Raw genomic sequence first — 27594 nt, forward strand, 5'->3', positions numbered from 1 at the left:
GGCCTCTGAACCTTGGTTCTTTGTGTTTTCTGGTGAAATGGATTTTCTTTTTGTCTACTAAAAAAGAATGCTATCCTTATTAAAAGGTATTTACAGCTGCAGAATATAGAGAATATTTTATTCATATGGAACATTTAATTTTAGGTCTTACTACTTTTCTGAAACTACTTTTGCACAGATCTCCCATGAAATGTAAACAAATAGTAACCCCTCTTACTTCCACATATATACAGGTACAAACTGAGCGTGAAGCTGATATGAGAGCAGATGATTCCTCTGAGAAGGCGGCATCGTAAAGAAAAGTAGAAACTTGGTCCTCTTTCCATTCCAGATAATTCTGGGTTTCAAGACACTATTCTAAGTGAACTCTTTCTGCTGCCTTGATCGTTGTCAAATGTCTGCTCCAAGAAGGAGGGCTTCTGAATGTTGAGCTCTAGATCTTTCTACAGTTCACAATAATGAATGATTTGCAATATTATTTACATTTGAACTTTTTTTATGTATAAGTAACATTTCTTAGCCCAAGACAGTGCTTGCATTATAATTTTCTTTCATTCACATAGCATCCCCACTTCTGTCAAGCAATGCTAAGGCACTCAATTTAAAAGAATTTTTCACATATACTAAAATGGTTATCATGAAAATATTTTAGCAGAATTAAGTACCTTATTCTCAATCTCCCTCCTTTAGTCTTCTTTTTCAGTCTTAGTCTAGTGAATCTTCCTCATGGCATTCTCCTGTCTGTCTCTGTCTTCTCCTTTACATATAAGGACACTTGCATTGGATTTAGGGCCCACCCTAAACCCAGGATGATTCCATCTCAAGATCCTTAACTGATTACATCTGCAAACACCCCATTTCCAAATAAGGTCATACTCGGATGTTCTGGGTGGACATGGATTTGGGGGGACAGTATTCAACCACTGAAAGACAAAGAAAGAACTGATATCAGTGAAACTTTTCTTTAGTTCCAGAATATTCTATGCCCAAAGTGGATTTGAATAGATCCCAGGAAATCTCTAAGTCATGTTCTATAAGTAGACTGTCATATTTCAGGTCTGGCACATTCTTTGACTTGACATCGATATTTCTTGCTTAGATCTGAGAAACCTGAGTCAGTAGTATCCTTTTAGATACCTAATTGCATTTATTTAACTGAACTTACCAAAAATGACTATCATTAAAAATATCTTTAGTTAATCTATAAATTTTCCTGCCAAATTATACAGTCTTTGCCACAAAAAGAAATAAATGTCTTTTCTCCTAATCCTAATGTAAAATGCTATTTCTGCCTTAAATTAGGGAAGTGAATCTACTTATGTACACCTTACTGATTTTTTTTAGTACAACTACTGTAATTCCTTCTCCTGGATGTATAGTCTATACAGATGAATCTTTTAGCCTCTATATCTACTACAGGATGAGTAGTGGCTTAATTTTAAATTAATGGCCAATATTGAATATTTGGTAATTTTACATGAAATTTGTTTTCTCTCTTACAGTTGGAAAATCCCAAATTGCATGGTCCACATTCCCCAAAAGCATCAATCTGGAAGAGTTTATCCCTTTAGACAAGTTCTGAAATCCATCATGTACTCTGGGGTCCTTTCTGCTAAACTTGCATGGGCCTAAAGCAGGTAAGACTTTTGTTTCTAAGAACAGCTGTGCCTTAAGGTCTGTCTGGTTTTAGTAAGTGACTGCTGTCTTAATTATCTTAATTACGTCTTAGTAAATCGTCTGGTCTTTAGTTTGTTTTTACTCTCATAATACTTTGTATTAGCTTCTGAGCTCTACTGTGTCCATTTGGAGCTCTCTGATTTCTTACATTCCTGATTTCTGTATATGGCCATTTTAAACCCCCCTGTCTCTGCTCAGCTGCACTGTCTCAAAATGATTTTTCTTAGTTTCTATTTTATGACCATAAATTTACTCTGAAATGCAACTAAACTTTCAGGGGGAATGAGGAAAATGGAAACCCCTAAAAGGTACAAGTGAGAGCATGAAGTGTTAGAGTAAGAGAGCAGATTCCCCAAATTCAGAAGAACTGGGTGAATGTGGAAGAGGCCCACATTAAAACAATGATAACCTTCTCACTGGTGTTGGTATTGACAGTTCTCCATAGCTTCCACAAGCTCATGGAGATATCTTACCCTTGCCCAGAGGCTACACGATTTTCACCCAGCTATCCAGCAGGACAGATGAAAACTCTAGAGCTTACGTTTGCCTTAGATAAGGTGCCAAGACTTGTGTGCTTCCTGAAGAAGTTCTCAGCAGCATATTTCATGGCAGACAACTTTTCCACTATCTCATTATTGCATGTGAATTTACCGCTCAGGTATGAAAACAGAGTAATGGCTCTGTAAATATAGAAATTTTTGCTACACAGCCTTTTTTCTGGTTCTCAGAGACCAATCATTTTCTCCCATCTTTAGAACTTTGTCTGAAGAGTTTGAAAAAAACAGGTGTCCAGTATCAGTCATAATATTGAATTATGCAACAGTGAATAGGTCCTAACTAGAATCAGCCTAGCATTTGCACGGTGACAGTTCTGAAAGATAGCAGGTGTGAAGTTCCTTGACCTTTGGACCTCCACCTAAGTCTGTTATCTTCTTTTGGATATTGTACTTTCTTCTGGCCACCTGAGGTTGACATAGGAAATGGGGGAGACTGGGTCCCAGGTTCAGACTTCTCCCATCTGCTATAAACTACTGTGTTGTGCATCTAGCTAGGTCAAGGGATTTAACAAACTTCATGTCCCCAGATCTGTGTTCTGACTTAAAATTAAAAGAGAAGGAGTACATGATGCAATAGTATTGACGATGGAAAAGTGACAAAGAATTGAAAAAATGGATGTAGTTACAGGAAAGGTTTGGAAGTGGGGAGATAAAAGAGAACTCCATTTTGTGTGCATAAGCAAAAAGCATCAGTATCCAAGACTTTGTTTCAAATGGTCACTTTTGTAATTATATATGTAGGTTAGCATGAGTACAAATGATTAACTGTGAAACCAAATAGAATTTCTTACATTCACTCACTAAGTCTTGTTAAATGTTCCAGATTGGCATGTCCTGGACCAATGCCTGCTCCTGCACTCTGGTTTAGAAAACCAGTTTTTCTTGGTAGGAAATATTGTCTGTGCATAAAATACTGAGAAATATTAATTAAGAGAAGTAATAACTGAAGTTATGAGAGTGTTGATATTATGACTTTTATCATCTCATCCTTACTTCTCTTCCTACATAAGGTTTAGAGCTTGCACAAGTGGAAAGAAACTTTTACATAAGAGTCCTGTATCTGTCTTCCCTTGAAAAGTCTGGAAGCTGTAGCAATGACTGGTTCACATTCCCAGCTGTTAGCCCTCGCCCTGTAGGAAGGGCACATGCTTCCTGACTACCATAGCCCTAGACATTTCCTGTTGTCTCTCAGATTGTTATATCTGGCCTGCTTCACTTACATATGTTACTTGCTAAGCCCCTGTAGGCATTTGAAAGCCATATTCTTTTAGTCACCTCAGCCTTCTATTCTCTCTGAAAAGCCTCATGGTGTATTTTGCCTATGTTGTACATGTATAGCAGAAAACAACAGCATCCTTAATATAATTCATGATACCCAGAACACCCAAACACTGGTAATCATCTGTAAAGAGGAATCTGGAGCCCAACGCCCCAACTTTTTCTTTATTTCCATGCTCTAGCAACTAATACAATCACATGGTAACTGATCACAGGGCACACTGCCCTCACCTTAATGAGCACTTGCCTGCCTGGCCACTTACATGGAGTTGAATCCTGACTTCAGTTTTTGCTTAATGCAACTGAAAACCTGAACTTTTCAAACATTTTATTCAATTGTGAGAAATAACAAAGAAAAACAGATGTGGTATAGAGGAAATCTAAACATTCTTAATTATAGGATATAGCTAGTTCCTCGGAGATAACAAGCCCCATCAGATTCCATATGAAGCAATAATCACAGCTCCTGTTTTCTGAGTGCTTACCATCTGCCTGTTACTATATTGGAACAATATGTATGTATGTATGTATGTATATATGTATGTATGTATGTATTTACATGAAGTCATTGTAAAAATCTTTTAAAGCGATGATACTTTCTCCCATTCGCCAACTGGGAAATGGAGGTTGAGAGGTAAAGTAACTAGAAATACATCACACAACTTAGTAACCAAAAAGCTGGGCTTTTACCCCAGATCTGATTCTTATTTTGCTATTCTGAGAAGAATGTTAGCTTAAGCCTTTCCCTTCTTTGCTACAGGCTTATTTCCTCCTGACTGGAGAAACTCTTTGAACAGGTCTTTATTCAAAATTAGCTGTCCAAAATGATTTGACCTTTATGGAATAAACAAATTTAAGCTTATGCAGCAGGCTTCTTTTCTCCTGTGGTTAGTTTCTTTTCAGGAGGCTTCTTCTCAGTTGCTGGTTTCTTGGTTGCTGCAGCCTTTTTTCCCACCAAAGTCTTCTGCTTCTTAACAACAACACCGTTCTTTCCCTTCTTTGCTACCACAGGCTTCTTGCCTGGAACCCCCTTCTTTCTTAATTCAGACTGGCAGCCTCTTAACACCTGCTCTTCAGCATACCAGCCTCAGTATGTTGAAATGCACAATGAATGATGTTGCACTCTTCTACAACTTGTGAGTCCTTCCAGTTGTATTTTCTGGATTAAAATGCATCCTTTTTGACTGCACCTTGGGTGAACCTTTCATGACTGCCTACTGGAGATTGGCCTTGTATGACCAATGTGAGAAACCTGGGTGGGCTGGAAGGGAATGTGACTCTTACTGGAGGAGGGACAAACCTTAGTTGCTGAGCGATCTCTGTAGGGGCCAGTGGGGGAAAACACATTCCCTCTGGAGAAGGTCTTGGGTCTTACTAGTTTTTATTTTGGAAGGATATGACACAGCAGCAGAAGTACTGCCTCAGAGCAGTGGGAGGGCATAGTTTAATTCTGTATTTCCTAAAGCCCTCTTTCATTCAGGTGTGATGGTGCTACAGTCTGAATGTTTGTATCCCTCCCAAATTCATATGTTGAAATACTAACACCTAATGTGATGGCTTCAGGAGGTGCGGTCTTTGAGAGGCGCTTGGGTCTTGAGGCTAGAGTCCTCATGAATAGTATTAGTGTTCTTATAAAAGAGACCCCATGCAGATCCCTTGACCTTTCACCTTGTGAAAACAAAATGAAAAGGCCCAAGCTATGAATCAAGAACTGGCCCTTACCCAACTATGTATGCACCTTGATCTTGGACTTCTCAGCCTCAAGAACTGTAGGAAATAAATTTGTGTTTTCTATAAGCTAGCCATACTGTGGCATTTTGGTATAGCAGCCTGGATGGACTAAGACAGATGGTTATTAAGAGAAACAGTCATGCTCTTATTCTACTGGAACATGAAGCCTTTACTCCATTATCCAGTGGATAGATATGGAGAAAAAATAATTCCAGCTGCAGACAGACCAGGTTGGGCCTGGAGATATGATGACAACAAAATTCTGACCTGAATACAACTTTTATGTTAAGGCTCCTCACACCCCTGCCTCTCTTGCCAGTGGTGGAGTATATCCTGGGGTCTTTAAGCAGAAGAATCAATAAGAAGAGGGGGGAGTGGGTGGAGCCAAGATGGCAGCATAAGTAGGACAGTGGGAATCTCCTCCCAAAAACATATATATTTTTGAAAATACAACAAATACAACTATCCCTAAAAGAGAGACCAGAAGACACAGGACAACAGCCAGACTACATCCACACCAGCGAGAACCCAGCGCCCGGTGAAAGGGGTAAGATACAAGCGGCAGCCCTGAGGGACCCAAGGCCCCTCACCCCAGCTCCCAGTGGGAGGAGAGGAGTCAGAGTGGGGAGGGAGAGGGAGCCCAAGACTGCTAAACACCCAGCCCTAAATCCGCACCAGAACACAGACACACAGTGCATGCATGGGGTGCTGGAAACTAGGGAAGCAGGACAGTAAGACCTGTGAGTGGGTCCCACAGATGGCACCTCTGGGACAAAGAAAAGTGAGTGCTTTTTGAAAATCTTAAAGGGACAGGCACCCCACAACTGGACGAAAGCATCCTGGGTCACAGTCCAGCAGCTGGAAGGTCCAGGGAACTCTGGGTGCACTAACCCCCTGGGTAACAGCTCTGAGACCCCTCATGGAGGTAAAGAGCCAAACAACCCCCCATCCATTACCCCTCGAGGGCCCCGCCATAGCAGAGCAGCTGCCTGAGGTTGGCCACGCCCACAGCAAGGGAGCTTCCTCCATACCCGCCGGGCAAGATACAGAGACCCAGTCTACATGCAATTGCTCAACACAAGCCACTAGGGGTAACAGTTGTCCCAGTAAAGAAAGGCCAGGAGCAAGTGGAAAAAGTCTAGGCTCTCCCAGCTAACAGCCGCACCAATAGCATACCACTGCACCTACCAACATAAAAAGGCAAAAAAATTTGATCCAGACAAGACTAACCCAGACAGCTTTGACATCCTCTACATCTTCCCCTGAGAAGGAACCTGGGGAGATAGATTTAACCAGTCTTCCTGAAAAAGAATTCAAAACAAAAGTCATAACCATGCTGATGGACTTGCAGAGAAATATCCAAGAACTAAGGAGGGAGAATACAGAAATAAAACAATCTCTGGAAGGACTTCAAAGCAGAATGGACAAGATGCATGAGACCATTAATGGACTAGAAAACAGAGAACAGGAATGCAGAGAAGCTGATGCAGAGAGAGATAAAAGGATCTCCAAGAATGAAAGAATATTAAGAGAACTGAGTGACCAATCAAACGGAACAGTATCTGCATTATAGGGGTACCAGAAGAAGAAGAGAGAGAAAAAGGGAAAGAAAGTGTCTTTGAAGAAATAATTGCTGAAAACTTCCCCAAACTAGGGGAGCAAATGGCCTCTCAGACCACAGAGGTACACAGAACTCCCATGACAAGGGATCCAAGGAGGGCAACACCAAGACACATAATAATTAAAATGGCAAAGATCAAAGACAAGGACAGAGTATTAAAGGCAGCCAGAGAGAAAAAAAAAAGGTCACATACAAAGGAAAACCCATCAGGCTATCATCAGGCCTCTCAACAGAAACCTTACAGGCCAGAAGAGAATGGCATGATATATTTAATGCAATGAAACAGAAGGGCTGTGAACCAAGAATACTGTATCCAGCATGATTATAATTTAAATATGATGGAAGGATTAAACAATTCCCAGACAAGCAAAAGTTGAGGGAATTTGCCTCCCACAAACCACCTCTACAGGGCATCCTACAGGGACTGCTCTAGATGGGAGCACTCCTAAAAAGAGCACAGAACAAAACACCCAACATATGAAGAATGGAGGAGGAGGAATAAGAAGGGAGAGAAGAAAAGAATCTCCAGACAGTGAATATAACAGCTCAATAAGCGAGCTAAGTTAGGCAGTAAGATACTAAAGAGGCTAACCTTGAACCTTTGGTAACCACGAATTTAAAGCCTGCAATGGCAATAAGTACATATCTTTCAATAGTCACCCTAAATGTAAATGGACTGAATGCACCAATCAAAAGACACAGAGTAATAGAATGGATAAAAAGGCAAGACCCTTCTATATGCTGTTTACAAGAAACTCAACTCAAACCCAAAGACATGCACAGACTAAAAGTCAAGGGATGGAAAAACATATTTCAGGCAAACAACAACGAGAAGAAAGCAGGGGTTGCAGTGCTAATATCAGACAAAATAGACTTCAAAACAAAGAAAGTAACAAGAGATAAAGAAGGATACTACATAATGATAAAGGGCTCAGTCCAACAAGAGGACATAACCATTCTAAATATATATGAACCCAACACAGGAGCACCAGCATATGTGAAACAAATACTAACAGAACTAAAGGGGGAAATAGACTGCAGTGCATTCATTTTAGCAGATTTCAACACGCCACTCACCCCAAAGGATAGATCCACTGGGAAGACAAAAGTAAGGACACGGAGGCACTGAACAACACAGTAGAACAGAAGGACCTAATAGACATCTATAGAACTCTACATCCGAAAGCAACAGGATATATATTCTCCTCAAGTGCACATGGAACATTGTCCAGAATAGACCACATACTAGGCCACAAAAAGAGCCTCAGTAAGTTCCAAAAGATTGAAATCCTACCAACCAACTTTTCAGACCTCAAAGGCATAAAACTAGAAATAAACTGTACAAAGAAAGCAAAAAGGCTCACAAACACATGAAGGCTTAACAACACGCTCCTAAATAATCAATGGATCAATGACCATATCAAAATGGAGATCCAGCAATATATGGAAACAAACGACAACAACAACACAAAGCCCCAACTACTGTGGGACACAGCAAAAGCAGTCTTAAGAGGAAAGTATATAGCAATCCAGGCATATTTAAAGAAGGAAGAACAATCTCAAATGAATGGTCTAATGTCACAATTATTGAAACTGGAAAAAGAAGAACAAATGAGGCCTAAGGTCAGCAGAAGGAGGGACATAATAAAGATCAGAGAAGAAATAAACAAAATTGAGAAGAATAAAACAATAGCAAAAATCAATGAAACCAAGAGCTGGTTCTTTGAGAAAATAAACAAAATAGATAAGCCTCTAGCCAGACTTATTAAGAGGAAAAGAGAGTCAACACACATCAACAGAATCAGAAACGAGAAAGGAAAAATCATGATGGACCCCACAGAAATACAAAGAATAATTAGAGAGTATTATGAAAACCTATATGCTAAGAATCTTGGAAACCTAGGAGAAATGGACAACTTCCTAGAAAAATACAACCTTCCAAGACTGACCCAGAAAGAAACAGAAAATCTAAACAGACCAATTACCAGCAATGAAATTGAAGCAGTAATCAAAAAACTACCAAAGAACGAAACCCCTGGGCCAGATGGATTTACCTCGGAATTTTATCAGACATACAGAGAAGATATAATACCCATTCTCTTTCAAGTTTGCCAAAAAATAGAAGAGGAGGGAATACTCCCAAACTCATTCTATGAAGCCAACATCACCCTAATACCAAAACCAGGCAAAGACCCCACCAAAAAAGAAAATTACAGACCAATATCCCTGATGAACATAGATGCAAAACACTCAATAAAATATTAGCAAACCGAATTTAAAAATATATCAAAAGGATCATACACCATGACGAAGTGGGATTTACCCCAGGGATGCAAGGTTGGTACAACATTCGAAAATCCACCAACATCATCCACCACATCAACAAAAAGAAAGACAAAAACCACATGATCATCTCCACAGATGCTGAAAAAGCATTCAACAAAATTCAACATCCATTCATGATAAAAACTCTCAACAAAATGGGTATGGAGGGCAAGTACCTCAACATAATAGAGGCCATATATGATAAACCCAGAGCCAACATCATAGTGAACAGCAAGAGGCTGAAAGTTTTCCTCTGCGATTGGGAACAAGACAGGGATGCCCACTCTACCCACTGTTATTCAACATAGTACTGGAGGTCCTAGCCATGGCAATTAGACAAAACAAAGAAATACAAGGAATCCAGATTGGTAAAGAAGAAGTTAAACTGTCACTATTTGCAGATGACATGATATTGTACATAAAAAACCCTAAAGACTCCACTCCGAAACTACTAGAGCTAATATTGGAATTCAGCAAATTTGCAGGATACAAAATTAACACACAGAAATCTGTAGCTTTCCTATACACTAACAATAAAGTAATAGAAAGAGAAATCAGGAAGACAATTTCATTCCAAAAGCATCAAAAAGAATAAAATACCAAGGAATAAACCTAACCAAGGAAGAGAAAGACCTATACCCTGAAAATTATAAGACACTCTTAAGAGAAATTGAAGAGGTCACTAACAAATGGAAACTCATCCCATGGTCTTGGATAGGAAGAATTAATATCCTTAAAATGGCCATCTTGCCCAAAGCAATATACAGATTTGATGCAATCCCTATCAAATTACCAACAGCATTCTTCAATGGACTGGAACAAATAGTTTACAAATTCATATGGAAACACCAAAGACCCCAAATAGCTAAAGCAATCCTGAGAAGGAAGAATAAAGTTGGGGGGATCTCACTCCCCAACTTCAAGCTCTACTACAAAGGCACAGTAATCAAGACAATTTGGTACTGGCACAAGAACAGAGCCACAGACCAATGGAACAGAATAGACACTCCAAACATTAACCCAAACATATATGGTCAACTAATATTCGATAAAGGGACCATGGACATACAATGGGAAAATGACAGTCTCTTTAACAGATGGTGCTGGCAAAACTGGACAGCTACATATAAGAGAATGAAACTGGATCACTGTCTAACCCCATACACAAAAGTAAATTCGAAATGGATCAAAGACTTGAATGTAAGACATGAAACCATAAAACTCTTAGGAAAAAACATAGGCAAAAATCTCTTAGACATCAACATGAGTGACCTCTTCTTGAACATATCTCCCCAGGCAAGGGACACAAAAGCAAAAATGAACAAATGTGCCTATATCTAGCTGAAAAGCTTCTGAACAGCAAAGGACACCGTCAATAGAACAAAAAGGTATCCTACAGTAAGGGAGAATGACAGATCCAATAAAGGGTTGACATCCAAAATATATAGAGAGGTCACACACCTCAACAAAGAAAAAGAAAATAATCCAATTAAAAAATGGGCAGAGTTGCTGAATACACAGTTACCTAAGGAAGAAATTCAGATGGCCAACAGACACATGAAAAGATGCTCCACATCACTAGTTATCAGAGAAATGCAAATTAAAACCACAATGAGATATCATCTCACACCACTAAGGATGGCTACCATCCAAAAGACAAACAACAACAAATGTTGTAGAGGTTGTGGAGAAAGGGGAACCCTCCTACACTGCTGGTGGGAATGTAAATTAGTTCAACCATTGTGGAAAGCAGTATGAAGGTTCCTCAAAATGCTCAAAATAGAAATACCATTTGACCCAGGATTTTCACTTCTAGGAATTTACCCTAAGAATGCAGCACTCAAGTTTGAAAAAGACAGATGCACCCCTGTGTTTGTCGCTGCACTATTTACAATAGCCAAGAAATGGAAGCAACCTAAATGTCCATCAGTAGATGAATGGATAAAGAAGATGTGGTACATATACACAATGGAATATTACTCAGCCATAAGAAAAAAACAGATCCTACCATTTGCAACAACATGTATGGAGCTAGAGGGTATTATGCTCAGTGAAATAAGCCAAGCGGAGAAAGAGAAATACCAAATGATTTCACTCATCTATGGAGTTTAAGAACAAAAGAAAGACTGAAGGAACAAAACAGCCACAGAATCACAGAACTCAAGAATGGACTAACAGTTCCCAAAGGGAAAGGGACTGGGGAGGACAGGTGTGAAGGAAGGGATAAGGGCGGGGAAAAAGAAAGGGGGCATTATGATTAATATGTATAGTGTAGAGGGGGGGCATGAGGAGGGCTGTGCAACACAGAGAAGACAAGTAGTGATTTTACAGCATCTTGCTATGTTGATGGACAGTGACTGTGAACGGGTATGTGGGGGGGACTTGGTGAGTGGGGGAGCCTAGTGAACATAATGTCCTTCATGTAATTGTAGATAAATGATACCAAAATAAAAAAAATAAAAAATAAAAAATAAAAAGAGGAGGGGGAGTATGTGAGGAGATGAACAGCACATTCTGTGCTGGAGACTCACAGTGATATTGGGGTGATGCAGTATTAATGGCATGGGACACCCAGATTTCCACTTCAGGATTGAAGGAATTACTTTCCAGTTGCTAAGAGTACCAAAAGCAGAAAGACCTCAGCTGTCATACTTCTACAGAATATGCTTCTGCTGAGAAGCAATCACCCAAGGTCACAATCCATTTCTAGGGTGTCTAGTATCCAATGACTAGTCTATATGGGATATAAAATGTTAGTCTTATCTCTTTAACTCAGGTTTACTCTGAAGGGTCATTCCAGCTTTACAACTTCCTTTTAGAGTTGGCTGAGGCCTCCACTCCTGAAATGTGAGAGCCACAAATAGGATGTGCAGCAGAAGGGGCTTTTGCATTCACAGCTGCAAATGGTCAGTGACCCATGTGCATTGTCCTGCAAGGACTAGTCCGTTAGCTGCAGTTGGAGGGGACTTCAGGACAGTATTGCCTGGAGTGATTACACTGGCAGGAGCTTTGTAAAGTTCTACAAACACCATTTCCTTGTTTATTTTCTATCTATAAGCTTCTGAGAATTTAGAAATACATGGTAGAGTTTTATCTTGGTTTATTTAGAAGCAGTAGAAACAGGGATATCTCTGTGGAAGACTACAGTAGATTTCAGCTGATATGTGAGATTTTTTCTGATTATTCAGTCCATTTTCCTTGTTTCTATTTCTGTACCTGTTGATCTGTATTTCATAATTTGCCACTTATTTTCTAGGTTTCTATTCTTTGCTACTCTGAGATGAAATCTTATCTTCCCAGTAAGTTTATGCATTTTCTAAGGATAGCTACTTTATTGCTTAGGTTAGTATGCATCACAATACATAGCTTAGAACTGGGCAGAGAGAAGACACTGTCATTTATCTTCACTAATCTGGCTGGTAAAAAGTAGTATATTATCACGTTATATTGGATTTATTTTATTACTGATGAAATTAAATGTTATTTACCACAGGTTTATTGATATTTCTTCTCACTTTTTGAGAACCTACTAAGACCCAGACAATATGCTAAATCCTATACCTGCTAACTCATTTAACAGATATAACACTATTTTATTGAAACAGGATTTAAGTAACTTGGCAAAGGTTACAGAACTAGTGAGACAGGCTCTACCTCTCTGCCTCCATCACCTCTTGGACTTCGGGTCCCAGATCATATGCTTACCACCTGGGAAGAGGAAATAAAGATAGGTCTGGGAAATAGCCTAGAGAATTAAAAACCAACAAATATGAAGAATTCAGGGGCATGACAAAGGTACAGTACTGGGAAGGAAGAAGGAATGGTCTTAGGTTGAGTATGTTGTGACAGTATCTTTCTTTTTCATTGGCCTATTGTATCTCTCCTCTAGTTGGATATTTTTTTGCCTTATGTAGCTGATGTTCCTTTATGGCCATTCATCAGAAGACTTCTTTCCTCCTACTATGCTATGATCTGGTAATACAGAAATAAAAGGTGCTATATTTATTTCCTTAACAGCTGAAAAACCCTATTCAACTTACTGTTATCCAAATAGGCCTTGTAAAGATCTGAGTTCTGTTAGGAGTCACTTTCCCAACTTTGTCCTTTTAATATTTCAAGGTAGTAAGCCACAGAGAATGTGGAGGCCCAATGTCTAGGGCTAGTTGTGAGGGCTGGGGCTGGCGTTAGACCTCCTGATCACTGGTCTGTCCTCTCTTTCTTACATTATTCCTTCTTTGTACATCCAGAGTTCCTTCCAGATGCCATCCAGAGACTGGTTGTAGGGAAGTCTCTAGATTAAAATGAAATGAACCAGCACAAAATAAAAGACTGAAATTATTAAGAAATAACTTGGGAACACAGGAGACTTTAGAGCTAAATAAAGATTACCTCATGGCAGAAGTGGAATAAGCTTGTGAGATGAGTAAATATACATTTTATTCAGGGTGGCAGAGATGAAAAATTTAAATGGCCTTTAAAAAATACTGCCTTCCCAAACTCACAGAAAACATTTGTCAAATGGCTATTGCTCTTACTTTACTAAACTACAGATAGTACAAAAAGAGCAAATAATTTGCGTGTTAGAAAAATTATAAATCAATGGGCAGCAAATAAATACCACATAGCAAATATTTATCTTTTGGCTGCTATCCAGCCTCCATTTCCATTTCCAATCCACACACTGATTTTCCTGGGAAGGTTATCTTATTCTAAGTACTACCTTTTAAACTGTCTTTTGTAACTCACAGAAAAAGAGTAAAAATATATATCACCACCCATCAAACTCATATACATTTATATTAAACTGTATGTCAACAAAAATGTTACTAATGGTGATGCACTCTGATATTTCTATTTCTATTCTATATTAGTCTATTCTTAAAAGGCTTGCAGGGCCTTGTATTGAGTGTATGGCCAACAAATGAGATATCTACAGTTTGAAAAATACTCATCTAAATCAGTATGATTAGAGTGTGGTTGAATTGAACTCAGGAATGGCCAAATTACTAGGAGTGGAGATTCACTGAGGGATAAGTAAATAGCCCAGACAGAGCCAATGAGATGGAAGGAAACTTCTGCTGGGACATGAGGGTGTGAATTTTATAAATCTATAGGCACTTTGCTTCTATCAGGGCAGAGTGTACTGCACGCCAGTCACTGTATGAAGCCTTAAGCTAATGCTTTCACAGCAGAAGAGTGGGGAAAGAGGTCCTGAGTAATGTGGTTGGAGGGAGTGTATCAAGTCACTTAATCAGTCATATTTCTAGACAGCTCAGTTGTGTAAGGCAACAGATTCCCTCTATTGTTAGGCAATCTCACAGGATGAAAATTTCAAATTATAGTTTTTCATTTTTTAACCTACTCTCCATTTGATTATAAAAGAACATGTTTTTTCAATGATCTAAATTATGGTTGGGAATTATTCATAAGGGTGGGATTAATGATCCATTTCAATGAATTGTTTGCCTCAGTGAATTCTGGATCAAAATACCTTTTTGTGACATTGATAGCTTGAGCTCCTGAGAAGGAACATGTTCTCCACTGACTCATTCCAGGGAGAAGCATGCGCTCTGTCCTGAGTACAGGGGTCACATCTGGTTTGAATGATGATGCCCCACTGAATATTCTGCCTGGAGAGTTCAAGAAGATTGTGTGCTTCGAAAGCAAAGTAACAAAGGGTATGGTCTTTCAGTTCCAGGAAGGGGTATGGTTATTGGCACGGAGGGACACATACACAGAGTGTCATGATAAGGCTTTTAAATAGTTCCAGACCTGCATGAAGCACCCTACCTAACAAGTGGTTAGTAACTCTTTAAGGTTTAGGATACTAGGAAATTACAAAGGAAAAAGATTGTTTATATGTATGGATGAAATAACTAAACCTAAATGTTACTTTGTATTCCAAATTTGGTGGAACAAAGTTTAGACATAACATGCATGGTTGTAACTTCTACCAACACAGAACAGTGTAATTAATCTCCTGATTTAGTTGTGAAGTGAAAGTTACTTCTGAAATCTCAACGTATTGAGAATGAAGATGGTGAGACAACTGTTTCCAGTACTTTGTAGCTCATAATCTGGTTAATTTTGGTCTTTAATAAACCACTCAGATATATTATTTATAAGGATAGTATGACTATCAAGATATATAAATTTTGCTTGAAGTAGAAGTCCTGGTTTTGCTACTTAATATCTTTGAGGCACATAGGAGCTCCTTATCTTACCATGTAGGAAATGAGTATCTGTTCTACTGATTTCATTGAGGTCATTATGACAATTAGATAGAAAATGCAGGTACACATGCTTTGAAAACTATAAGGTACTGTATAAATATAAAAACTTATTTGTCTACATTTATAGAAAGAAAACTAGCTCTGCTTTTTACTAATGCCCTGTCAGAATTTAAAAAGAAATTAAACTAATTATTAAAGAGAGCCAGAAATTAAAGGGTCTCAATTTTTACAAGCTTAAAACCCTTGATCCTATTTGATAGTATTAATTATATGGTATTTTTGTTTTTACATGACTTTGTAATTAATCGTGGCAACTAATTACTGAAAGTGTTAGAGAGTCAAAGCTCCTTAAAGGGTTGCTGCAAGTATAGTAGGTTTTTTCATCTATTCTTCTATTCAAAGTACAGTCACATCAGCTTAGTCAACCTTACGATGTTGGAAATAGAAAGGATTTTAAAGATTACTAATCCAATCTCATCACTTTGCAGATCAAAAAAGTTAAGGGAGTTGTCTGAAGATACAAAACTAATTTTCAAGAGAGCTAGATCTCATATGTAGGGCTTTTTGTTCCCAGTCTGATTTTTTTCTCAATGATTCACGTTGATTCCCAAGGGGACAACAATATCAGAGCTACAGTGATTTTAATTCTTGAGTTCCTCAAACTTAAATACATGTATTATTTCTATGGTCAGAGAAGTAGCTGATTTAAGTATGAAGTACTGTCATAGAAGATGTGGTACAATGTCTTGTGTGTACAGTGGTTGTAATAGATATGGTGATCATAGGACTAGGGACAAAAGATCCATTAGGTGACTACTGATCATAAAGGCACATTCAGTCTCAAAATAAAATAATTAGAAAAATATGGTATCAGTTCTTTAAACAGCTTCTTTGCTGCGAAAGTTGATGGTGATAATTGTAATTAAACTTTCCAAAGGTAGGGACTGAAGGCTGAACATAAGGGATTGTTTAGAGGTCCAAAAAGATCAATTAGACATTTTGGTCCCCTCTTGCATCCTATCTAAGTAGAAACTGATATTGGGAGGAATCTGGAGGTTTCTTGTTTGCGGAAACTGAACCAAGAGATTCCTGGCCAGGGGCAGCTGGCATAGCAGAATATAAGTAAGAGGTGCCATACTAGAAAGGGATTTATAAAAACCCACATACTGAATGGTGAGACCATCCAGGCCTCTTGTACATTTTGGGATTATGTGTCTTGGCACAACGTTGGTGGTAGAGTAAAGTTACTCAACAGATTATTTCCTGGAGAAATTATGTATATATTTCCACCTCAAGAAAGACATATGGTTATTGACATCTGGGGATATCTCAACAAATTGGCTGCATTCCATTAAACAAAATGCACCCATGCATGCAGAACCTCTAATCTGACCATTATTATCTCTTAAATATGAATAAACCAAAATAACAAACAGTTGAGAGAAGACTCCAACAGAAAATACTGAAACCAAACCAAATCAATAGAAAATGAAACTCAGAGAAAACAGAGACAGTGTACCTAGTAGGAGAAAGCTCTGAAGGAGCTAATAGTTATTTCTAAAAAATTTAAGAAACCCACAGGAATACAGAGCATGCTTACATATTAGAAACCTATAGCTAATAAAAAATCAATTATTAGGAAGATAAAGTCAAATAATTCTCCCAGGAAGTAACCAAAATACAAAGATGTAAAATCATAGGGAAAAGATAAGAAATTTAGAGAATGAATTCCAAAAGATTCAGTAAAAAGTTATTAGGAGTGTCAGAATATGAAAACAGAGGGAAAGAGGGAGAAGAATCAGTCAAGAACTGAAAAACGTATATTTTCACATTCAAGAGTTCACCATACATACCATAGTATCTCATCACACATTTTCACAGATTTGTCAATATCATTCATTAATTTTAACAAAAAGTTATTGTGTGTTCATTATGTGCCAGGTTCTCTACTAAGTCCAGGGGGTAAAGTGGGTGTCACTTTACTGGCAGTGTGCCCTCGGGGAATTTATCCTCTGGTGAGGCAGAGTGACAGAAATAAGTCATTCCACCGGAAAAGGGAAAACTATGATTATGACACATGAAGGGAAGAAGTACATGGTGCCTATTCTAAACTATTTTAGGGGCTTTGACCTAGTGAAAAGTTTCTCTGAGGACACAATGTTTGAGTTACAGTATTAGGAAAAGTAGGAATTATCTAACCAAAGAGGGCAGGACGAACATTCCAGACAGAGAAAAGCTCACTGAAATAAGGAAGCATGGTGAGTACAGTGACTGGAAGAAACCCAGTGTGGATGAAATGGGGAGAGTGGTTGGGGAGCATGGAGTGAGATGGGCCAGAGATCAGAGGCCAGTGGCGTGCTGACTATGCAGAAATCTGTAGGCTGTTTTGGAGCTTTGCCTTTTTCCTTCTGGGTACATAACTGAAACTCATTGAAATGTTTCAAGCCAGGGTAGAAATGGAGTGAAATGTGTGTTATTGTAAAGATCATCCTGCCTGCAATATGGAGAATGGACTGGAGGAAAATCAGGGAGAGATGCTGCGGTGCTGTTCGGCGGCTTTCACAGCTGCCATGCAAAGGTTGATGGTAGCTTAGACAAGTGTGATACTGATGAGGGTGAAGAGAAATGGAAGTTCTTAAGAAATGCTTAGGTTAAATCAGCAGGAATTTGTGCTAAGTTACATCAAGGGCTGATTTTTTTAAATATTCTAATGAAAAACAAGTTAGTGTGACCAAAAAAACAAAGAAAGGGAAATACACATGAATATATAACAAAAGTATTTAAAAAATTTACTAGGGAGTGCTAGGTTTAATTCTAGGCAGTAAGTTTTGAAAATCTAGGTAGTAAGAAGATATTCTAGGAAAATAAAAATTATCATTTCCTTTCATGGTTTAGGACATCTTGAACATGAAAGTTGGAAATAAAAGAACCAGACTCAGTAGTGGCTCCTGTGAGAGAGGGAGGATTTTGGTCCAATTGGACAATATTCTAATCATGGGGAAATACTCTAATTAGCTCTGCTGTGGCCCTTTAAAATACCCTTGATAATCACTCCATGGTCTACCTTTGCTCTCTGTCCTAGTGAATAAAAAAATACTTGGTATTCCTCTGGGGAGTCACTGGACAGATGAGCTGTGATATCTGCAGCATCTTCTCCTGCATCCACAACTTTTCAAAATGTGCTAAATTTCTCATGTATTGTACTGATATTTCAGCAGGACTCTAGGGAAAGGAAAAATTATGTGGATGATTTTTGTTCTAAGATTGTGAATTAGAAGGAATAGTGGATGTTTTTCTAAATATATCTAACATATCTTTATAGTTAAAATTCATTAGTGTCAATAATTTTTGAAAATTAAATCAATATGATAGTCTTTGAATCAAACATTCAAAGAAAAATGTTTTTCTGACATTTATCTCTTCCCTTTGTCTTACTATTTTTATTTATGGTGAAGTTCATTTAGACACAAGTAACATCACCATTACTTACTGTAAATCGTATGTTACGTCTTTATAATTCAGAATTATAATTTGTTGAATTAAGAATATAAACTAAAGAATTTAAGAGAAAATAGTCCATAAATTTGTGAATGTCAAAGAAGTTTCTTTGCCTAAACTATGGGTTTCTCTGTTTAGAAGATCTGACAGAAATAAACTCCATGTAAAGCAAGATGAATAATTAAATTCCTCTTGATGCAGCTATGTAGCACTTTGAAGTCAAAAAAACAATGACAGTACCATACAGCAAGGTACATAGTTTGCAAGTTATAAGTTTTGCAGTTGTACAAAACAATGCTTGGTGTGCTAACCTGTTGTTAAAAGACTAACAGCAGCTTATTGTGAAAAAATGATTCAGTTGAATGGTCCTGACACAGCTATACTTAAAATCCTATAGCTCATGCCTGTTTTTATAAATGGTGGCCTGGCTCAGCACACAAAACCAGGGATTAACCTAAAGAGCAAGACATTAACATATTTAAACTATCCACACTATGCTACTAATCTTCCATTTGCATTAGAAATAACTATATTATAATGCATTCTGTATCTTAACATATAACTATGTTTAGGCCTCAGAAACTTTAATACGGATTTATTTTATTTTACTTTTCCAGAATACTCTCTTAAATTTTCTTTTGCTAGGAAATGACCTTTGTGTCACCAGAAAAGTCCTGCAGGATCTAGAGAGAAAAAGAAATCGTGTACCTCTCTCTCCATCACTGAGGACCATTGATTTTTACCTTCTAAATTTCTCTCAGATCAGTCTACTTTGCCCCCTCTGCCCTGCATCCATTCTAGGCCAAAACTCCATTGTTTGATTCTATAGTGGTGAAATAACCTTGCAATTGTTCTTGAATCCATTTTGCTCCATCAAGCAATTCTTTAGGGAGTATTTGAGTGACCCCTTTAAAATGAAATTTTTATTATGATAGCTTATCATTTCTTAATGACTTCCCTTTGCTCTTGAGATAAAGTGTAAAATCCTCAGCATGTGCTGCAAAATCACAAGTGATAGCCCCTGAAAAAAACCCTGAACATCTCCTTCACAGCACTTATCATAGTTTGTAATTATATATTCATTTGTATAATTTACTCCTTTCTCTGCATGTGATTATTTTGTCATTTATTTCACTTCTCATATATAAATCTCACAGTACAATTGTTACTATTTTCATTTTGCACAATTATTTTTTTTAAAAAATTTAACAAGTCAGATAACAATGGCTTTAAATGTTTGCCCTCATTTTTACCATTTCTGTAGTTCTTTCTTTATGTAAATAAAAATTTTCATCTGGTATCAAACCCATTACCTAAACTTCCTTTAACATTTCTTGTAGTGCAGATCTCCTGGCAATGTATTTTATTCACCTTTTTTCGTCTGAAACATTCCTTATTTTGCTTTTATCTTTGTAAGGTATTTTTACTGGGTTAAGATTTCTGTTCTGAAATCAGTACTTTTTTTTCTTTTAAAACTTCATTGGTCACTGGTTTTACATTATTCCTATTCTAATTACATTACAAGAAGTCTGTTAGTTTGTTTATTGTAGGTAGTGTTTATTTATTATTTGCTTACCTTATATGATTTTCTTTTTACCTTTGTTTTTTAGCAATTACACTGTGATGTATGTCTCCTGCTCAGGTTTCTCTGAGCTTCTTAGAATTTTAGTGATTTATTTGTTGTTTTTCATTATTTTTTGAAAATTCTTAACCATTATCTCTTCAAATATTCCTCCTGCCCCAATATAACTATTTCTCCCTCTAGAACTTAATGGTACATATATTAGACCAATTGTTATTGTTCCATAATTCTTGGATATGCTGTTCTGTTTTGTATTTATTTTTTTCTTTGTGTTTAGATAAATTCCATTGGCCTTTCTTTAATTTACTGATTCTTTCCTCCCCTTTGTCCAATCTGACTAAAGCAACAAGCATTAGAAGTCTGTCCTAAGGTCAACCAAAGAATTCATTTGTATTATCGTGTTTTTATTTCTAGCGTTCTTGTTTAGCTCATTGTTTCCAACCTTCTGCTATATTTTCCCTCTTATGGGAATGTTGTCATTTTTATGATTAGAGGTTTTAATATGATGAGCATCATTATTTTAAAGATTCTGTTTATTAGTTTTAACAGCCTGGTCATCTCTGAATCTTTTTCTTTTAAATATTTTATCTCTTGATTGTTTTTTCCATGTGTATCATCATAACTCTTTCTACCTGAAGTGGTCATCACTTTTGTTCCTCTCTGACCATTAGTTTTGGGACTTGAATCCATCTAATCCATAAGTGAACTGGGTTCAGTTTGCTGTTGCTATATCCCGAGTCAGTGCCCTACACTTCAGAGTCCTCCAGGCATTGCTGCTACCTTGTGCTGAGTGGTGGCTCGGAGCTGCTGGATGGGTTTCTCCATGTTTCTGCTCCACTCTCCAGACTGGCAAGTCCCTGCACACATTTGCCACAGGAGAGTTCTCTCTCTGTGATCTTGCCCAGCCTCCAATGATAGACTCCTAATGCTTGTTGCTGTGTTAGGATGGAGAGTTCTTGCCTCTCCTGGTCCAGCTGCAGTCATAGGCACTTGGGTCTCAGGTGTGTATAATTTCTCAGCTTTCCTCTCTTTCCCTTTCATGAAAGTCAAATTTTTCCTTCTATTGATGCATGTGTTTGTGCGTGTGTTTGTGTCTCGGGTGGATGATGTTGGATAGGAGAGAGTTTCCTTCTCCTCCTCTAGGGTTGGCAGATTCCAGCTCTTTTTTCTGTGTATGATCTTAGGCCTGAGCAGATGTCTCCTTCCAGGAGCTGATGGCTTTTGCTTTGTATGAAATATTTAGGCCTGGGTTAGGTTTTATACCTACATATCCCCGAGAAGTCTTTCTCAGGCTCCTCCCTGCCTCAGTCTTTTTCATAACACCTGGGAGAGGCCCATGGCAAAAGAATCATGTGTGAGAGTAAATTCTCCTTATTTGTGTTGAAATTCCATCTGTTTCTTCCTGTCTATTTTTATGCTGTTCATCCTTTCCAACAATACTGTGCCATTATAATGCAGTTCATAGTACTTCGTTCTCCTTGGATGTGTAAGAGAGCAAGAATTTTCCCCTCTTAACTTCAGAAAGCTATTTTGTCTTGAGGCAGTGTATATTGGCTGCAAGTGGGTTTTAAGGAAACACTATTACCAGAAGATAAAATACAAAGTCTTTCTATACTAGTGTATTTTTTAAAAATGTTTATGTAACAATACCATGAGTCAGATGATAGTTTAGAACTTTTCTACAGTGGTAAAAAAAAAAACGGAAGTGTTTTTTTTTGTAATTTTGGAAATATATGAAATGAATAGATAATTCTGGTGTTCAATAAATAGCTAACGACTCTAAGGACTACTTCATTAGTATCAGTTTTTAAACTTCTATGTACTGTTAGGATGTCTCTGCAAATAAGAATTTTCCAACTCTGCTCCTCAGTGTACTTAGTTCATGAAGTAAAGACTGTTCAACCATCTCTACTGTCTCTTTTTCCCATTTCTCTTTAATTAAAACAACATTAATAACATCAATCTTTTATTGAGGACTTACTAAGTGTCAGGAACTCTTCTGGATGCTTTATTTGCATTAACTCCTTTATTTTTCACAACACTCTTGGGAGGCAGGTGATATTTAATCTCTTTACAAGTGAGGAAATAGGCTGTGAATTGTCCAATGTCCTATAACCACTGAGTGGCAGGGCTCTGATTCAAGCCTGAGCAGTCTGACTGTTTTCTTAGTATCTTCTCATATAAAAAGTAAACAAAATGGCTTCCTTAATTTTCTACTTTAGTAATATTTTATGCTTTATATGTGACTCAAAACTTTTTTAGAACTGAAGGTTCCTTCTAGGTACACTCATAGTAATATTAATGTGTATTGCTAAATGTAGTTTGGGACAAATAGAAGAAATAAGTATTCTCATTGACTGGATATTAGGTGACATTAAGGAATAAATGTTAAATTATTTTTAGTGTTATAATGGTACTGTGGTTATGCTTAAAACAGTTCTTAGCTTTAAGAATTCATACCAAAATATTTAAAGAAGAAATAATATCATTCAAGAATTTGCTTCAAAATAAAATTGGTACAAGTAGTGAATGAGGGTATAGGTAGAAATGATTACCGTGGATTGAAAATTGTAAAGCAGGGAAGGGGAACATAGAGATCATTATTCTATCTATTTGAAATTTTTCATAATACCAAGCAAAAAAAGAAAAGGAAATAGCTACATCAAGTGACATCCTTATAATGTAAAGATATTAAAATTTAGTTCAAGGAAATACAATAGGCATGTCTAATATGTAATGTCTTGATATTTTCTAGACAATGGCAATACAGGATGTCTAAGACAAAGATGTTTCTTGCACTGCAGTTACATGCCAGTAGGAGAGAAAGTAATAAAAATGATACTTCAAGACAATATAGTATGGATTATGATTTTAAAAAGTAATAGACTGTCAAAGGGTTAGCACAAACACAGTATGTTAGCTTTCAGAAATCCTGTGAGGATCTGATTATTGTCATTTCATATTTTAGAATATTTGAGGACAGGAGAAAGTGTTCACCTTAAATTTTTTGGTACTTTAAAATTTTATAGTCAAAAGTGAATTTTAATAAAGAGTTTAAAGACTACACACCAAAATGAGATGCTTAGTTATCTTTGGATGGTGAAAATTTATATTTTTTAATTTTTAATTTTCAAATAACATACATTTAGCCTGTATTTCTTCATAATAAAATTATACATTTATAAATATCAATACAATTTTATTTATAGTTGAGTTTTTTAGTGATTTATAAACTATGAAGAAAAAACAGCATAAGTTTATATTGGGTGAATTGTAATTTTTTTAATACTATGGGGAAGGGGAAAAACCCCACCAGAAATGGCTAAAAAGCATTTAAGCAAAATTTATAATTTCATGGGAGTGGCTAATATGGTATTCATCTTCCACATGTATTGGAATTTTTTGGATTAAACTTGCAGGTCCTGCTGGCTAAAGGAGTCTAGAGAAAGAGACAATTCTCCCACTGGAATGGGCTCTTACATATAATTGAGTCAGATTAAGTAAGAGAAAAAACAGTAGCTGTTTGTTTTGTTGAAATTTTATAATATTTATGCAAAAGAGTGTATTTGAAACATATAATTGTAAAGATTCAACTAGCACAAATTTATCAATGGCATAAACATGTTAATTTATTAGTGCTACAAAATATGTCTGCTACAAAATGTGTCTGCAGGTTAACATCCCTGGGGGCTGGAGATGAGCAGCTAAGGCTCGTGAGCTCAAGTCCTACGTGACTGGTTCCCGTGAGAACTTCAGGTGCAGGTGAGCAACACTTGATCCTTGTCACATCTCATTCCGGAATTCAGTGCTGTCTATGAAGCTCCACTGGGAGAAGATACCTAGAAACTCATGTCAGGTTTTCCTCCTGCACTCCCTCCGTTCAACTTTTTCTTTTCTTGTTTCTATTCTGTATCCTTTTGTTATAATAAACCATACCATGAGTATAACAGCTTTCCTAGGTCCTCTGAGTCCTGCCAGTGAATCATCAAACTCGAGAGTGGTCTTGGAGTCCCATGATGCAGTAGATGATTGCTGTCACATCTGTGTTGCAGATCATAGGAAGAGGGCCATGACTTGACCAATGAGGATATTTCCTGAAAATCAAACAAACACTTCTAACTAACTTATATATTATTGTTTAAAATATGGTTATAAGGCCCCCATAGCTGTAATTTTATAGTTTGGTAGCAAGAGTACTCATCCAAAAATTGGATTCTTGTCACTAAAGTTAAAGGGGAGAGTGGGTATGAAGAAACAACCACCATGTAGTCTCTTCCACAAGTAGGATTTTGAGGATGTTTGCTCATTTTTTTAAACTTTTACTTTTTCTATTTAATTTTGCATAGTTTTTAAAGTAAATGAATTTATTTATTGCTATCAAAATGTATGGATGCTGTAAGCTTTATTCAGACCCTTGTGTGAATTAATGAGGCACTGCTAGTGGAGGTACTATATACGATGAAGTATCTGGCAGAAAGTGTCTGGCAGGAATTTAAGTGTTTTTTGGAAGCAAAATGAAATCTTAGATTTGTGCTCATCTATGTATCAATGTATCTGTGATCTATCAACTGTATCTATTATCTATCCATCTACATACCTATCATCTTTTTCCTGTCATCTAATGGAGCTGACTTTATGGCCACATTCCTTACCGATTCAGGACTGTCCTTTTAAGTTTTCCTTAGCGCTAATATATTCTTTCTCTGGCCTTGATGTAGGTCCTGTGGTGCCACATCTCTGTATTGTCCCATATAAAACTCTGGATATGCCTCCTTTCCTCCTAACCTCCCCTTTGCAAAGCTATTTCCCTATTTCCTACCACTACTGCATTAGATAGGCTGGCCATGATATTAGTGCTCTTAAGGGAAACTGCCCCCTCTGAAGCCCCTGCAAAGAGAGAAGTCTCAAATCATTCCAGAGGTAGGGGCAACCATGGTGTGTACCAGTTGATGTCCCTTCCCAGTGTTTATTGAGAGCTGCCTGCACTTGGGGCATCAAGACAAACTGGAGGTGTGGCTCAGCAGGTGTTGCACTTCTGCAGGCTGCCTGGATTTCAGTGAGCCATCACTGAGTCTCTTACATGAAAACAAGGCACTGGGACCAGTACATAGGCCTACATATGGGTGATGTGACACATGAAAATTCTGCCCAAATAAGGATTGCTTGGGCAAATTGGACTCTGTCTTGTGAATTTCACTGGGAAATATGGATCAGGAGATTAGGTAGTTGAAGCAGAAGTTGAAAATCACATTCAGAAAAAGTGATGGGACAGGAAGGCCATGAGAAAATAAGCTAAAAGATACTGCTGGTATCACAAACTACTGCTGGTAGTTTGTGAAAGGAGAAAAAAAGAGACAGAAGCTGAATATCCTGCAAACAGAGAAGCAATAAACCCCTGCATTCCACGTAAAAGGAAAATCCTTTCATTCCCTGGAATTCTGTCAGAGCCTCTCCTTCTATATTTCAGTCTCTGTGGTGTTTTATGCCCCAGGATTCCCATGAGATTCCCACAGTCCTCATGAGAACATTTATCTTCACAGTAAACCTCTCATTATTTTAGGTAATCCTGTATGAACCCAACTCACATCAGTTTTACCATTTTAGTTGAGTCTCCTTTATCCTCAAATGGCCTATTCTTGTTCTCAAATCTGATCCTCTTCTCTAGTTTGATCTCACATGCTGTAATTCTCCACAGTTCTATTCTTGAAAGAGTTTTCCTTTCACTCTTGGGAATACACTCTTTTTAGTACATTTCTACAAAGACTCACAATTTGTATTTAAGCATTAAAGCAAACCCTCATTGGCTGTCATTGAATATTAAAACAACCCTCACCTTCCCTCACCACTCCTTTGCCTCACATTTTTGTTGTAAGACACACTACCCCCAAATGGAAAGTATTTCTGCATACTTCACAATCTCCTGACTCTCTCTTCTTCTCTCTCTCTCTCTCTCTCTCTCTCTCTCTCTCTCTCTCTCTCTGTGTATTAACAGGTAAGTTTATATAACTTCCCCAGAACTACAGCCATCATGTGGTTTACAAAAAAGATCTTGGGAATTGCTGCAACAATGCATTGTACTAAACAATATGCAGCATGCATTAACAAGACGTATGTGTCAAGGAATTTACATTTTCATTTCTAGAACCTTTTCCATTGACATTTTCCCTTACCAAACCAGTGGTTTTCAAAAATTCTTAAACAGCTGAACCACTTTTCCAAATGTAAAATCCCAATATATAAAACATACATAATGGAACTGCTCCACTTCTCCATAGCCCTGGGAAACTCTGAATCAAACTCTTACACCCTCAAAAGAAAGGTATTTTCCCCTCTGGAGCCCCGCCTTGTTCCCAGTCATTTCCTATATATGATAAGACTACTTTCACAGCTCAATGGATGGTTCTGACAGACCTTTCATTCTTAGGGGAGTATAGTTAACTTATTTCAAAGCATATTTGTGCTTTCCCCAAGAACATACAGGACAATACTTAACTAATCTCCACCACATCCCCATCCTTTTAGAGCTGGGATGTATGACCTATGAGCAGTGGCACTGAACATCTCGTTTCTGTGATGTCTGGTAGGTGGGGCGTCAAGACACCTGGAGGTGTGGCTCAGTAGGTGTTGCACTTCTGCAGGCTGCCTGGATTTCAGTGAGCCATCACTGAGTCTCTTACGTGATAACAAGGCACCAGGATCAGCACAGGTGGGAGATGCCCCAACAGAACCCTCATCCCTGAAGGATTTCCATAGCATTTAGTTGGGAAGCCAAATTGGCCAAATAAGACTTGTATCATCACAGGGCTGCAGTACTTTGGAGTCCAACCTATCCTGGTATGATGACCTCCTTTTCTTTCTTGCTCACATGTCCATTCCTCTTCCTCTTTTGTTATTTAAGCATATATAAATATCTCTTTCACAGTTTAAGAGAGTAACATATAGAGCTCTGTACCAGAATGCAACCATGAGTTCCTCACAACTTTCACATCCTGATCATCTCTTGCTCTGTTTTTGTAGGAGGTGATAGTGTAACACTGCCAGTTACTTGGAGCAACTGAAGAGGAAATACTCTGACTATGAGTGGCAGCGTGT

General features: G+C 37.7%; 1 long non-coding RNA gene across 1 annotated transcript; it reads left to right on the forward strand.

Annotated features, from left to right (window-relative positions):
• Window positions 1-1508: 1508 nt before the first annotated feature.
• On the forward strand, window positions 1509-27594 carry LOC140849791 (uncharacterized). The gene is made up of 3 exons (XR_012131981.1): window positions 1509-1637; window positions 24176-24264; window positions 27520-27594. It is a non-coding gene; the product is annotated as an uncharacterized lncRNA (long non-coding RNA).

The sequence above is a fragment of the Manis javanica genome, chromosome 5, assembly GCF_040802235.1.
Source record: "Manis javanica isolate MJ-LG chromosome 5, MJ_LKY, whole genome shotgun sequence".
Lineage (NCBI taxonomy): Eukaryota > Metazoa > Chordata > Mammalia > Pholidota > Manidae > Manis > Manis javanica.